General features: G+C 36.9%; 1 protein-coding gene across 1 annotated transcript in view; it reads left to right on the top strand.

The window, feature by feature from the left end:
- The window catches only part of LOC107748731 (zinc finger protein 516-like), a 41,905-nt gene that overhangs the window by 12,715 nt on the left and 12,541 nt on the right, over positions 1-16,649 (top strand). The gene's annotated exons all lie outside the window — the stretch shown is intronic.

Here is a 16,649-nt window from a genome sequence, read left to right as displayed (position 1 = left end):
CGCTGCTTTTCTGATGTTCACTGAAGTTTTCCGTGTCTTTTTCCCGTGTCACTTGAAATGTTTCCATTTTGAATCGTTGTTACCAAAGGCGAGAGATGTGAGGAAAAAATAAACGATCAGTTGTGGGACTATATTCTGTCATAAATCGCATACTATTCATTGCTGAACTTTCTACCGACCGTTACTGGAAATGAAATGAAATTACTGGTTGATATGTCCTGATCTCAATAAAGTTTACACACTCTTTTGGTCCGTGAATTAGATCTTGCTCGTGCGCTGTCTGTGGAGGTTTGGCCAGGACCGATTCCAGAATTAAATCAACATGGCTCTCTAAACTGCACAATGAATATCTTATTTACATCGCGTCTGCACTTAGTCATGAGATGATGATTCACATGCAAACATTGATTATGAAAACCTAAACAATTTTCGTCCCATTTCCAATCTCCCTTTTCTTGCTAAAATTTTGGAGTGAGTTGTTGCTACTCAGTTAATTTCTCATTTAACTGAAAACAATCTATTTGAGCCTTTGCAGTCTGGCTTCCGTAAATTCCATAGTGTTGAAGCAGCATTGGTTAAGGTCACAAATGATCTGCTAATTGCCTCAGATTCTGTCTGTCTTTCAATTCTGGTCCTGTTTGATCTCAGTGCCGCTTTTGACACTGTAGATCATTCTCTTTTAATTACTCTTTTAGAAACTGTTTTTGGGGTCTCTGATACTATACTAAAGTGGTTTAGGTCCTACCTCACAGATCATAAGCAGTTTGTTACAATGGGTGGATTTAGGTCAGAGGTTGGTGTCGTGAAATCTGGAGTCCCTCAAGGATCAATTTTGGGCCCCTTGCTTTTTAATATCTACATTTTCCCACTTGGTCAACTTTTAAGATCTCTTGGTCTAAAATTTCATTTCTATGCGGATGACACTCAAATTTATATATACACAAAACCTGATGATACTGTGCCTGTGGATTTTCTTTCTCAATGTATTTCTAGGATAAAGGAATGGATGTCGCAAAATTTTCTTTGTCTCAAAAGTGAAAAGACTGAGATTATGCTCATTGGTTCACCCCACCAGTTGCGTAAAGCTGGAATTATTTTTTATGCTCAAACAGCAACATTACAGACTAACTAAAGTTGAAAAAGTGAAAACGCATAATAGGACCCCTTTAATTGTTGATGATTCTATTATGGAATCTCGGACAAAATAAAAAAATCTAGGGGTAATATTTGATTCAGATTTAACATTTGAGCCTCATGCTCTGAATACTGTTAAAACATCTTTCTTTCATCTTAGAAATATTGCCAGATTACGTCCAATGTTGTCTTTCCCTGTTGCTGAGAAGTTGATAAACACCTTTGTTTTCTCTCGAATTGACTATTGCAATGCTCTGTTGGCCGGGGTTTCAAAAGCTACCCTAAACAAATTACAGGTCGTGCAAAACTCTGCTGCCAGGATCCTAACTAAAACAATGATAAGGGATCATGTCACTCCTATCTTGGAGTCTTTGCATTGGCTTCCTGTTAGGTTTAGGGTGGATTTTTAAATTCTGATGCTCACTTACAAGGCTCTGCATGGTTTGACACCGCAATGTCTGTCAGAGCTTTTAACTCCATATATCCCAAGGCGGAACCTTCATTCTTCTGATACTGGATTGTTAATTGTTCCGTCTACCCGCCTAAGATTGATGGGGGATAGGGCTTTTTCTTCTCTAGCTCCAAAACTATGGAATTCTCTTCCTACTGAAATAAGGCAGGCAAATTCTCTTAACATTTTTAAATCTCGCCTTAAAACTTATTTCTTTAGGGTAGCTTTTATTTAAATTTTTATATTAATTTTATATTGTTTTTATTTCTAATGTGGTTTGAATGTGTTTTTGCTTATTTTCATACATTTTTATATGGTGTATTTTGATGTTTTATTTATGTAAAGCGCTTTGAGAAGTAACATTTAAAGGCGCTATAGAAAAATAAAGATTATTATTATTATTATTATGTACTAAAAGTGTTTTGAAGTCGTAACAGTACTGTGCAAAGAAACACACAAAAAAGTCTTTATTAATCGATAATCTACCCCTGTGATCACAATTTGTTTGAACAAGAATGAAAAGTCAATGGTGTTTCAGTGCCACTAGTGTTCATTTCACCTGGAAACTGCAGTGAATTGTATGTAGAAGTAGATTTTTGGAGTTTGTGTAAGTAGAGGCACGCTTTTCCAATGAGCCTAGGTTGGAAATATTAGCAAATTTCAGCTTCCCCAACAGCTGTTCCTCTGAGAAAGAGCTCAGAGATTATTAATAGCTCAAGCTCAAGGGAATTCACTTATTGAGAAAAATAAAGCTAGCATTCAGTGCCAAACCTCTCATATCCAATACAGTGCATCCCTTCTGTTCAGATTACTCAAGTAAGTTCTTGAAGTCTGAGTTTCTAGTGCATTTTTGCAAGTGCATACTTATACTTAAAAAAAAAAACCTCTCTTGTGAGTACAGCTATTGCAAAGTGTTGTACCTGAAATCAGTATGTTGTGCCATAAAAAGTGGAATCAAAACACCTTGTTGTCTGGGCAGCCATTTTGTTTGTAAGGAGATACAATAAGAAATTCAGTCAAACAAATTCATTTGGTGTATGAACATTAATGAAGTTTAATGAACTAACGATTTACATTTATTTTGTACAGCATTCTACATATACTAATGCATTTTTGACATTAAAGTTTATACTTTCATTTAATGCATTAACTAAGTAGTATTTATAAATTAACATTTTTATTTCTTGAAACCTACAGCATTAACTGATGTTAGTATATACAACCTTACCGTAAAGTGTGACCAAACTTGTTCATTTTGTCAATTTTAAAGAATTGACAGAAGTATTGTATACATAATTCCTTGGCAAGCCTTCTAAGTCTTAACCCTCATCACATGATACAGTGTAAATATATAATTCATCTCGCAAGTCAGTGCTGCTGGTCCCCTGAGGGCAAAACTCTTCTACATCTGTTTTTAAGTATCGTGACAAGTGATAGTAGCACTGTTCTTTCACACTTCACCAAGTCTGTTTAAAGAGGTTCAGAAAGATCAGCTGAATGAAGTCTGTGGTCTAAAGAAGGACGCTGGCAGCTTTAGTTCACTTCCTTTGGGGTGACTGGGATTAAAGGGTGTAATCCACCTCGTTTTGGCACCAGACGTCCAGCTGGACTGACCTCAAATCCCAGAGAGCCCGACATAACATATTCCTCAGTGAGGGAAACACTCGACACCATTTTGATCAGACATGAGCCAAAAAAGCCCTTTACACAATAACTTGGTAGGCTATTGTTAAAGTTAAGATGTAGCAAATGACCAAGATAAGCCAATGGGGGAATCTCACGTAAATTGTTCGAAATGTCCAGATGATGTTTTACTCCACAAGAATAAATACATAAACAAACATACAAACAAACAAATAGGAAAAAAATTATTTAGATTTTGTATATAAAACTAAGCCAACTTTGTTTATATGACATAACTCCCACAATTCTCAGTAGCCTACTGCAAACTACTCAGAAATATCAATGCCATTACTGTGATGTTAAAAATTTAAATTGTCAATTATATTTTTAAGGTAGAATTCTTCCAAGTACAGATCATAATAGTATTTGTTGTACTAAATTGAGTTTATGCTGATTAAATTTTTTAATTACTTGAACTTTTTAATTACTGCTTTATTTATATTCTATATGTGTGTATATATATGTAATACACACACAAACACACACACACACAATTAAAATATAAATTACATATCTAATTATTTAATTATAAAATAAATTGTAAATGTTATGAATTGTAGTAATAATATAAATTTAATTTTAATTTTAGGGTTCAAATATGATACAGTAACATTATAAATGTAACTTATGAATGTATCAAGTCAGTGAGTTTATAAAACTGCTTTAGGCACTGTTTAATAAAACCAGACTACAGAGGGACTTGCCTGTTCATTTACAGCTGATCAGTAACACTGAATGTATTGCTTCTGATTTCTCACAGATTGTGTTGTATTGTTGTCAGCAAGAGTGAAAAACTAAGGCCCAATCCCAATTCTATTTTATACCCCTTCCCCTTCCCCTGAAATTATTCCCCTAAGAATTTGGACACCACAACTATGCCGTCACACGTCATCATGCGTCGTCTAGCTCCTACAATACACACACCTATGCTGGTGTGTGCATTAGAGCCTTTAATTACCGTTCTACATTCTATATAATGCGGTGCTTACTGACACACACACACACACACACACACATACTTGTATTTGTGGTTTACGGGGACTCTCCATAGGCGTAATGGTTTTTATACTGTACAAACTGTATTTTCTATTGCCCTACACCAACCCTACACCCTAAACCTACCCCTCACAGGAAACTGCTGGCAATTTTTGAATTTCATAAAACACCGTTTTGTATTTTTTAAGCCTTTTGTTTTACGGAGACACAGGAGGTCCTCATAAACCATGTTTACGTTGTAGTACCCATGTCATTATACACATTTGTGTCCTCATAAACCATATATACCTGTACACACACACACACAGGAGCAAAGAAACTTGTCAACGCTGCCCCACGACTTATTAATAACAGTTTAAATACTGAATTTCTTTTTGTTCGCTCGGGCAGCCATGTTGCCGCTGAAGCCGGTTTACGCTGAGATAATTCATACCCCTTCATTTGAAGTGTGGTCCCGAAAAATCTTCGTTTGAAGGGCTATCTGGCCCTTCCCCTTACCCCTACCCCTCCAACCAAAAGAGAATCGAGACAACCCTTCATGTGAACGCGCGAAACGGAGGGGTAGGGGAAAGGGGAAGGACTAAGGGGTAGAATTGGGATTGAGTCTAAATCTTTTCTCTGGAGGGTGCGAGTTGGGCGTCCTCTCTGCCGATCCATCAAAATTCCAGCTATTGTTGCGCTCCAGTGGTTGCTCTATAAACAGGAAGTGAGACCTCTCATCAGAGCAAAGGCTTCCTGTTGTAATGACGCCACACATACATACACATGTTCTTATTCTCTCTGGTTACTTATATACTCACACACACACACATACACCAGCCTTCTCCTCCCACCACCTCACACACACATATATGCACACATACCAGATGGGAGATGGGTGTGACGGGGGAGTTTCATTAAAAAGAGACAGATCTTCTCTTACCAGAACAGGAACACGCAAAAGAAGAACAGAGAAGAGGGAGGGAAAGAGAGCGATTGCTTTCACGGTGTTAGATTACCTGTGCTTCTCCGAACTAACCAGAGTGAGAGAAACCAGCCGTTTTAAGAAACTTGAGCTTGTTCAGAGACTGTGACGATGACTTTAAAGCATGGATTCATATTCCTTAATGTATTAAGCCCCTGATTCATAACATTAATAAAAAAAAAATCGTAATGATTATTTTTACTTCCAAACAACCCTAGTGAAAAATAAATATACTTAAATGTATTTGAAATACATTTATTTCATGCTAAGTATACTACAAATACATTTTCATATTTATGTACTTATAAAATACCCTGCAATTGTACTTTTAGTATACTGGTATACTTAGTATATAACTGGTATACTTAAAGTCTGCTTAATTGCAACCAAAACTTTTTCAACAATTCAAGCTCTCTAGGTCCTAACAAACATGTATGCCTAATTTTTACCTGTCTTTGGGTTCAGTATTGACGCTCTGTGATTAGTACATCTTTATTTGTCATTACAGCACTCATGTATTGCTGTGTCATGAAATGATTTATGTTGTTTCTTGTTGTTTTTATGGGGCACACTTCTCCAGCTGATAAAATGGGTTTATTGATGAGTTGGATTGTGCCGCGTAATCTTGTGCGATTCCCATTCAGTGGAAGGCGACTGTGATTTATAGCTGTCTTTTCCCGTTTATATAGGTTTGTGAAAGAGGGTGACATTGTGTGTTGGAGGGTGCATTGTGTGTTGGAGAAGCTTCTCTGTAATGTGACAGACTGCGTAATTTTCAACTTAACATGGTAACCCTAGTGAAAAATAAATATACTTAAATGTATTTGAAATACATTTATTTCATGCTAAGTATACTACAAATACATTTTCATATTTATGTACTTATAAAATACCCTGCAATTGTACTTTTAGTATACTGGTATACTTAGTATATAACTGGTATACTTAAAGTCTGCTTAATTGCAACAACTAATTTTGTACTTAATGCACTTTAATTGTGCGAAAGTAGTGCTGAAGTCCAATTAAAGATGTACTTAGTATATTTGTGCTAAAGTGGAACTATTGCAAGTATACTTCAGGTGCACTTTAAATATTTTGCATTTAAAGGCCAATATTATTCAAAAATCATACAATCTTTATCAAAAGTGACATTAAAACACATTTTAGACTTGATATTAAGAAATGTGCATTGTGCACAAGTAGTACGCCAAATAAAGTGTAATTATAATTTCTATATCAGTAAGTCTCGAGTTATGTCAGTAAATATTTTAATAGATTTGAACTGTACTATGAAAAAAAATTATTTTAAATATTTATAAATATATTACTTTTTTTTACTAGGGAACATCAAAAATAAGCATAACATTGTGTGTGTGTAAGAGAAAGAGAGTAAGATCACACCCTGAAGGCTTAAAAATGGCTTTTGAATAAGCTGTTGGGCATCATACAACTGATTTAATGCATTTTTTTGGAGAAATCCAGTCCCTGAAAATGAAAATTTTCAAGATCTGCTCCAGGTATTTATTCCCTTTGCTAATGTAAACATCACTCTATTGCTAATACATAGGGTTTTAACAAACCTCCAACTCTTAAGTATTCAACTTTATTTCAGCTACAGACTGAATAAAACCTCAAACCATGTTCTAATACTTTTCTAAGCACTCATACGATTTTGACCATATACAAAGAGTAACCAGCATCATATCTAGGTAGCAGAATACCATAGACTTGGGAGAGGGTTCCTTTGACTTGGATGGATAAGCAAGTACCAACAAAACTGTACAGTGGCTTTTCCCCTGCACAGGCAAGCACTACTCACATTTTCTTCAGAAAATGTAAAAATGTATTTACATTAATCTTTAAATACTTGCCACTTCTCATGGTTCTGGTATAATAAACAGTATTTGCAGGGTGAGAGTTATCGCAGTGTGAACTCAACATTAATAAATAAACAGCTGGAGAGACAATACTTTGAAGGCCATGAGAAAGACATCTGGCTGCCCTGCAAGCTCTAACCGAGCGACCGTGATCACGTCTCTCGCCAAGGACACAGATATACTTACGGAGGCCAGACGGTTCTGAGTAAGAGTGTCCCACTTGGGCTGCCATCAAGGTCAATAAAGCATACAGGCAGTGGAGGGATGAGCTGTGCTGTTTGAAAGTGTATATAACACAAGAATTGATCAAATGTTGTACTTATAGTTTGATTTTGGACATAGCAGTTTTTTGACAGTTATGTGAGTAAAGAATTCAAATTTTTCTGTAAACTATCCCTTTAAGTAAATGATTTTTGCTGTTCACTGCATTTTTATTAGAACTCTGCCAAATATGGGTCAAATCTAAGAGCAGCTCATCTGGTGCAGATCTGGCAACCCAAAGCCAGGCACTTAACCCCGAGTTGCCCCAGGGGGGCTACCAAAGCCCCTATAGTCAACAATCGCTCGCCCTCCGGCTTTAAACCCTGTGAAGAGGTTTAGGCTGCTCTGTGCCATGACATATGCTAGACGTAAAGATGAAACATTGATATGGTTTACAGAGCTTTGAGATGAACTCAAAGAATGACCCACATTTGCAGCCTTTCTGGTTTTTGTGCCACATTTATTCATTTTACCTTCATTTGTTGAGAAAGTGTGCGCAAAAAAGAAGGGGAGTGAGAGACAAAAAAGAGAGCGAGAAAGAGAGTCTGAGCTGGCCTTACCATGATAATCTAATCCCTGTTCAGAGAGCTTTTTTTAGAGAGCAAGTTAATGCCTTCAGATTATAGTTCAGCTGTAGACCACGCCAACCACACAAGTGTATCTGCAAGCCACTTACCGTCACTCTAATCAATTCTACAGTCACCCAAAGAAAAAAAAAATGTCTAAAGGGTTTTTACTTAATTAAAACTAAACCCATAAAATAAACTTGAAACTTGTTACTTGAAATAAAATAAACAAAAAAATAAATGTAAAAAAAAAACGCTTAATTTATTTCAGCATCATTTCTCATTTTCATTTAGCTTAACTTGATGCACTAAAATAAATAAAACTAAAACTAACATAAAAATGAATAAATACTATAAAACAAAATCATAACAATTATTACATCTTTACCAAAATTTATGTTGAAACCGAACATTTAAAAATAAAAACTAACTTAAACCATTTATAAAATCCATAATAGTATCTCAATGTTATGTGACTTAAGCACTATGTTCCAAGCCTTCTAAAGCTATACAGTAGTTTTGTGTGGGAAACACACAAGTCAGTGTCAGTGATTTTAACCCAGGAACCAGATTAGTTTGCTTCATGAACAAATCATTAAGACCAGTTTGGACTGGATCAACTGATTCATTGATGCTGATTCAAAAGAATGATTTGTTCACAAATTAGGCATTGCTGCTTCTAAATTTCAGATGGTTACTTCCACACAGCTACTCTGTGACTTCAGAAGATGTGGATTATAGTTCATAAGTCATATATACTTAATTTGTGGTGTATCTTTGTCACTTTGAAGCTTGATGGCCCCAGTCATCATTCACTTTCATTCTTTTGAAAAGAATGACCAGTATTATTCAAAGTACACTTTTTGAATATCATTTTTAATTACATGAATGCGAGTAAATGATGACAGAATCTCATATTTAGATCAGTCATATTTAGTTTTTTTTTAATCAATGTTCAATTTTTTTCCTGTGAATTGTATTGTTTGAAACTATCAAGTCATAATAGATTGCATTCAAATCATATAGACCAGATCTTTGACTGTTTGAGTGTGTATGTGTGTGTTTCTTGGATGAGCTGTGTGGCCGCATAGGTGTTATGTCATACTGCCATCAGGAGTGCTGCAGAGGCTTGGCCTGATATTACATAAGCATTACTGCTGGTGTCCCTCTCTCATCTCGCTATCACTGCTGTCGCGCGCACACTTGCATGCTTTGGCTTGCACCCAAAAAACACCCATATAAGCCCACCTGTGGACACCTGTAGAAATATTTTCTTTTTATCCCAAAAACATTTATATGGCAATTTACAACTTTGACAGATCTGCATGAATTATGTACACTGTAATGTTATAGAATTACTTCATAAGTGTCACTTTGTTATACACAAAAGAAATTATATTCTTAATCAGTATCTTTGTTTAAAAAAAGGTAAATCTAGCTGAATAGTAAAATTACATTAGTACATTGGTGCTCAAATGGTGCTCCACATAAAAAGGCCTTTTCACGCTGAATGCGAAAATTTGGCGCGATGACACTTTTGAATCTAAACAATGATTGCTATGGGGCTATTCACACCAGGCACGATCATTCGTGGGGTTAAAAGCAAGGATTTTTTTTCATCCTGTGTGTCGATTTTTTTTTTTTCCTCGTCGCGACAAAACAGACCATCCAATTGGATTTGAGTGTAGATCACGTGCCTGGAGCAGCTGCTGTTGCACAAAAGGCTGAGAGTGGTGGAGTTGTTTCGAAAACCAGAGTAAACAAACTGAAGAAGAGTATCCCGCAAGAGAGAAGTATATTGTATATTGAGGAGCAGACGATGTTAAATCCATATACGAGATAAATACAGGAAAATAAATGCACTGTTGGTCGGTGCCTCCTAGCGTGCAGGCGTGAATTAGCAGAAAGCGATCAGTCTTTTCATGCACCATGTGAAAGCACCGCTCGTCGGTGATTCGCCTCGCTTTTTCACATCGTGCCCAGTGTGAAACGGCCTTAAGAAAGAAGGTCATTCAGGTTTGGAATGACATAAATGCTAGTAAATGATAACAGAATTTTCAGTTTTGTCATTTTTAAAAAAATAATATATATATATATATGTTTTTTTTTTAAGTTAAGGAATGATGATGGGATCCTAATGAAATTAAGAATGTATTTATTTATTACATCATTAAATACTAAGAAAAAGTAAATAAAATGTGAGGTAATCTAAATAACTTTACAGTCATAAAAAAAAGAAATCTTTGGAATTTCAGTTTAAAATATCTTATTTTATGATTATTTGACTTGACTATGAGGGGGTGGGGTCCCCCTCGGTCTGTTCGCCCAAACTCTGCACCAGTTGCACCACCCAAAGTATCTCTCTCTCTCTCTCTCTCTCTCTCTCTCTATATATATATATATATATATATATATATTGTTTTAAGGATGTTTTTAGATATTTTTACTACAAAAATGTCAAACATTAATATAGATTAAGAATAGCTTTAATTATTAATAACTTCTGTTGACCAAAATGTCTGCACCTTTTAATAACACGATTTAATAACAATTTTAAAGTTGCTGCTAATCAGAAAGTGTTACATTTGTTGTATCGAACCTGATTTTCAATTTATATCATCATTCAGGATTTCCAGATTCTTTGCTCAGACATCAAGCACACTAGCAGGGAAATAATCCCTCGCTTTATTGCTTGTGTAACCGTGTTCTGGCTTTAGGGAGTGGCGTTCTGTAGTGACGGCGCTGGAAGGTTGTGGAGCCCTCGCACGTCTGCAATCTCTACTGGAGAAACGCTGCTCTCACAATACTGATGTCCAACCAATCTGAGGCCATTATCATTCCATTATACAATTATGAGCTATGAATTCTGACTGAGCTTGAACAAAACTACTGCTTTGTGAAGAAGTCACTGCAGCGGTGTAATCTTATTAGCAGATGAGCATCACAAGTCAAGTAACTCACACATTGTGCTGCACTGTTGGTTTGTGGTGTAAGATCGACATCAGCAGTGCCATTGTAGTCTGTTTCAAAACCTACAGCCCCTCTTGCTCAGGCTCTCGTGGTATTTTAGGATTTATCAAACACACACACACTGACATGCAACATGTTTGTTTGGCACGGATGCAACAATTAACATATGTGCACAGTGCACACACATACTAGCACACACACATAGGATTTTGGCTCACGGTTTACGATTGAAACCAGGGCGTGTTAGAAAAATCATATGTGTCAGGGACTTGTTTAGCTCTGTCTTTCACATGAGGATATACACACTTTTTCTCTTTCTCTCCCACACACACACTGGCTCAGAGCAGAGGAGTAGTGTCCAGAGCATGGGGTGTTTGTGCTGAGCTGGACTAGCCGTCAGGTTGAATAAGCGAGCAGACAGTTGATTCGCCATAGCCATTCATCAGCCAGAGAAAAGAGAGGAGGGGAAAGAATGGAGCTCTCGCTCAGGGCTGTCTCTCAGATGCGGGCCCGTGTATGTGCTGCTGTTTCTTTCCACTGAAAGCTGGCCGTCTTTGTGTGTGTTTTTATGTTTTTACAGGCACATGTGTTGTTGCTTGCGTGTCGGTGGAGTGTGAACAGCGGATACTGACTTTACATGCGCTCGTAAGGATGTGATTTTACTTTTGTGAAGAATTTCCTCAAGCATATGGCAGCTTATCAATCATTGATCATTTAATTATGATTTAATTACTTCAGCAGTAATAAAAAGTACAGTACTAATAAGGATAGATAACATTTACATTAAGCATATTTGTTCCACTGTATACTGTACAATTGCTCAAGGTAGCAAAGAATATGCTTAATGTGGTAACATTAAATTAATTGTTTTTATTTGAAGTAAAATGGTAAAAAGTAAGATTAATTTATTGTTCAAAAGTTTGGGGTCAGCAATTTTTTTTAAAATAATTTTAACTTTAAACAGCAAGGATTCACTAAAAGTGACAGTAAAGACATTTAATGTTACAAAAGATATATATTTTAAATAAATGCTGTTTTTTTTTAAACTTACTATTCATCAAAGAATCATGATTAAAAATGTATCACGGTTTCCGCCAAAATATTAAGCAACACAAATGTTTTCAACATTAATAATAATAAGAAACGTTTCTTGAGCAAATCAGCATATTAGAATGATTTCTGAAGGATCATGTGACACTGAAGACTGGAGCTCTGCCATCACAAGAATAAAATACATTTTAAAATATATTCAAATAGATAAAACAGGTTTTTTATTTTAATATTTCACAATGTTATAATTTTTTACTGTATTTTTGATCAAATAAATGCCTTGGTCAGCAAATATCAAACAATCTTATCAACCCAAAACTTCAGTGTACAGTTTTTAATTGTTATTTTTATTTGTTTTTTAATTTTTAATTTTTCACCCCTGCAGTGTTTTTAATGTAATAGAAACAGAAATGTTATAGTAATCACTACAACAGCATGACAAAAATACAAACACCTTAAAAGCACCATAAAAGTGGCTTGTATGAATAGTGCGTTATATTCTAAGTCTAGACGTGAGCTTTGAAAATCTGTGAAAAATTACTTGAATTTAGATTTTTGGAGTTTGACCATCCCCTCGTCACCATAAACTGTCATTGTATACTCCATAGTGGAAAAAAGAGCAAAAGGATTTGAAACCGCGATGAGTGAGTGAGGGTGACTAAATAATGACAATTTTTGAGTGAACTGTTCCTTTAACTGACGACTGAATCACTAACTGCTTATAGGGTGCTTGCTTTGTACAGTGTATATAATGGCAAAAGTGTATTAGGAATGACAGCTAAGAATTGAGGCAGGGGTAGTCTCAGCCTCAGACGTCACGCCCACGGACATCTGGCTGAACGTCTGATGCATATGGCACACAAAAGTGGAAACACTTCAGGAGTTTCGAAGTCGTCATCGGATTGGTTGAATTATACAGGATTTCCGGGAGACGTGTGTCTCACGTTCTTTAACGTTCCACCTGGAAACAAAGATGCCGTGACGCCAAACCCCCTCACGAAAGAAGAAAGCCGTCGTGTTTACAACTGTGACGACGAGCGCTTGTCAGGATCAACTAAACGCTGCATTTTCAAAAGTATGTGAAATATTCAAAGTTCGCGGCATAGAATCTTTAAAAAACGTCTGAGAGTTTTACACACTGGTCTGTTATTGTGGCGACATTTCCACGCCCCGAAACTTGACGCTGAACGCAACGAACTGTGATTGGTTGTTTGACATGTCGGTCAAACAACCTCATGGGCGAGCATTGGCCAATAAAAGCTGCCATGGATTCCAGACCTTCAGCCGTCAGTCTGAAGGTTTGGCTACGTGAGACTAAGGCAGGGGTAACAGCCACAGATGTGTCAGAGGAAGGTTCCTCAGGAATCTCAAATGAACGGTGGCTGTATCCCAACTGTGGAAACCACTAGAATCACAAACACCCAATCATAACCACTGTCAGTGACCATAACTAGTGGACAAGGATGGAGTCTCTATAGGGGATGCATATTTTTGAAGAACTTGAGTTGTAAATCTTGTTTTATGCCTATGTAACGTGGACAGGCTACAGTTAAGTAGTGTTCATTGTGTCTTCATTTCAGAAACACTGCAGAACAAAGGAGCCCTTCACCCTGTGCAAGCTGTATCACTAAGCTTTACATTTCAGCTGAATAGAAACGTTTGTGCCCGTTCTACGTTCGGTTTTTATCGTATGACCACATCTGTACTCGCATTCCTCATTACACAGACTTTAGCTTTGCTGGATGTGACATTTCGTGTAGCATGTCCAACCAAGCCTGTTTCTTCTTGGCTCCTCTCGTTTCAAACCTAGGGGAATCACATCTCTGGAACACACCAGAATATTTTCTGTAATTTAACATGACGTTAGCCTCAGCACCTGCTATCGTGCTCACAATCGTAAACTCGTGCCAGGGCCCCCCTTTTATTTCAGCCATAATCAGCAGTTGAGGGTACCAGGCAGGATCTACTCCAAAATGGGACCAGGAGGGACTTCCCTTTGTCTTCCCCAACCAGACATGCTTCAGACAGGCCTCTAGCGTAGGATGAACCCCTGCATCCAACAATGGCCGTGTTGGACTCCCCGCAGCTCAGAGTAGGTATAGACATGAGCTATTGTGACAGTTCTGGTGCGAGAGGCACAATGCAATTGTAGTTTGGGGGGATTTGAGATCCACCAAATTTTTAGGAAGGCCATAGAGAAAATATGGAGTTTTGAAAAATGATGGATAACAAGTGAGTTTCATCATTGGTAATTGTGATTTTGAATTAAAAAAGATACCATTTGTGCATTGAGTGGAAATCAAAAAACTGATGTTAATTTATATCAAAGTTTTGGCTTGTTTCATTTTGCTTGTTTTAGGACAAATAATGCATTAAAAATCTCATTGGTTGCAGTCAAACAAGTGATTAATCTGCCATCCGTCACATCACACTGAGAACAAAAGACAATCAAGCTCTTCTATGTCAGTATTGATGCCTGTTAGTGGTTTGGTTACTGTCTCTGTGCATTTGGATAAAATGCACAATTTGGTTTAGGATTTGAGTGCACACACGCGTACTGACACAGACACACACACACACACACACAGAGAGCTCAATTTGAAAAATGCACTGATCCTGCATTGATGGAGCTACAAGATGAGATGAACTGTCTGGGGATAAGTAGGTCAGCAGAGCTGAGATAAGCCCTCCGAGAACAGCCATGTTTCAATAATAACCCCACTGCTGACGTGTGTATATGTATGTGTGTGTGTTTATGTAGTGTGTGTCCTTACACATCTCCCAAACCTCTTGGTATCATAGTTACGGCGATTTAATGCTCAGCTCATTGGTTTGCCAAACAGCAAAACACTATTCATTACCAGCTCAGCATGTTCAGTTCTGTTATTATGCGGTTAAGCACCTCATCCATTCCATTGTCATAGAGGCTACACTGTTTACACGCTATCCAACATACAAAATCAAATAATCAAAGGAAATAAACTAGATAAGTAGGTAAACATTGGATATAAGTCGAGATAAATGGATGATGGGACCTCAAGGAAAACTTCCAATTTCCTAAACGTCTCCTCTTTAAATTTCTTACCTGGCATTTTATAGCACAGCAAGTTAACTTACCGTAAAAGATGAACTGTGGAGAGGCGAGTGCTTTTTGTGCGTTAGAATGTGTGTGTTTGTTTGAGGGGGATGCGGGGCCAGTGGTGAAATGTAGTTGGTATATAATGGATTATTGATTGTTTGGAGAGAGAGAGAGGACTGGCCCTCAGGGTTCATCCCAACTGGCCCCTCTCTTGCCAAACACTGAATAGTCTCTTTACGCCTCAGCAGACACACGCACACACACAAAATTAATTTAGGCTTGTGAGCAGACAGCCACTGTTCATACGGACTACGAGAGGGGACTAACTGAGACTTACTGTTGTCCTTCAGGCAAAGAATCACACAAACCCACACAGATGGGCTGAAATATAAGGTGGATGGGGCCAAGTTGTCACACATACCTTAAAAAAATACTGGAACATTCCCAGTTATTGCCCAGGGAAAAAAAAGATACAGCTCTCTGAACACATGTTGACCTTAGTGGGGCATGTTGTCACATTCTTTGGGGCCACAATGGGAACTTGCCACTAAACTGCCTATTATAGGAATTTTAGCTAAATTTAATTCACTTTAAAGAGTAATTGATCATTATAAAACTCAAACCATTGTTTTGGTCTGTAAATATTTTAATATAACAAACTGTATAAACTTGTAACATTTAAATTAAAAATATATATTTTAAGAGTATTAAACACATTTGTGTAACTGGACTTTTAACTTAAAACTCTAATATTACTGAGATATTACCTCTTGTTACAGTACTCAGACTCGGTCTCTAATGTGATGTAGTGTGTATTTATTTTAACAACATTAACCAATTGCACAAACTAGATTAACAGATATGCTAACACACAGGCTGCACATTATAATAAACATTCAGTCAGCATAAGCATTTTTAAAGAATGCAAAAAAGGTTTGCTATGTTTAGATTTGATAGAAAACAAAACAGAATGGCAGGAAATCCTGATTCTGGACTGGGGTGTGTATGTTTTTGTGGATTTACAACAATTAATACCCTGCTTGTTCTAATATTGAGCAGTGCATTTACTGTATCTGCATTTATGGTCTTGTTAGAATAATCAGAAAGCATGTCGGATAAGTTAGTGTGTTTATGCAATACTTAAAGATGTGCCATTTCCTCTGACTCTTAAATGAGGACATCAGCAGTCTCTCGCTCTATCTCTTTGTCCTTCTCCCACTCACTTGTAAATGGTGCAGAGCATAAAACCCAATGTACTATGTCCTCTGTATTCAGCTATGCAGTATGGATTCTGCCTTAAATGAATAGTTTTGACTGAACAAAAGACTGTCAGATGACATTATATAAAAGGACTCTGTTAGCTGGGGGTTGTCTCAAACACTGGGCCCAAGTTCTTTCCATGTAACAGTTTTGTATCTCTACCGCTTTTGTGTATAGCACTTGCTTCATAACAGCAATTTGTAACAAGACTTTTACAAAAAAAAAAAAAAATATATATATATGCATAGTGCCTTCCATTTACTAATAACGGCTTGTTTATTGCCATGGACTAATGGATTAATGAATAACTTTTATTTACTCATTTGCAAGTCTTGTTCTCAACTTTGCTTCTGTTCTT

The sequence above is a fragment of the Sinocyclocheilus rhinocerous genome, unplaced genomic scaffold (assembly GCF_001515625.1).
Source record: "Sinocyclocheilus rhinocerous isolate Xijiao unplaced genomic scaffold, SAMN03320098_v1.1 scaffold499, whole genome shotgun sequence".
In the NCBI taxonomy this organism is placed as follows: domain Eukaryota; kingdom Metazoa; phylum Chordata; class Actinopteri; order Cypriniformes; family Cyprinidae; genus Sinocyclocheilus; species Sinocyclocheilus rhinocerous.
Note: the sequence above shows the minus strand (reverse complement) of the source record. Positions and strands in the feature narration are given on the sequence as shown.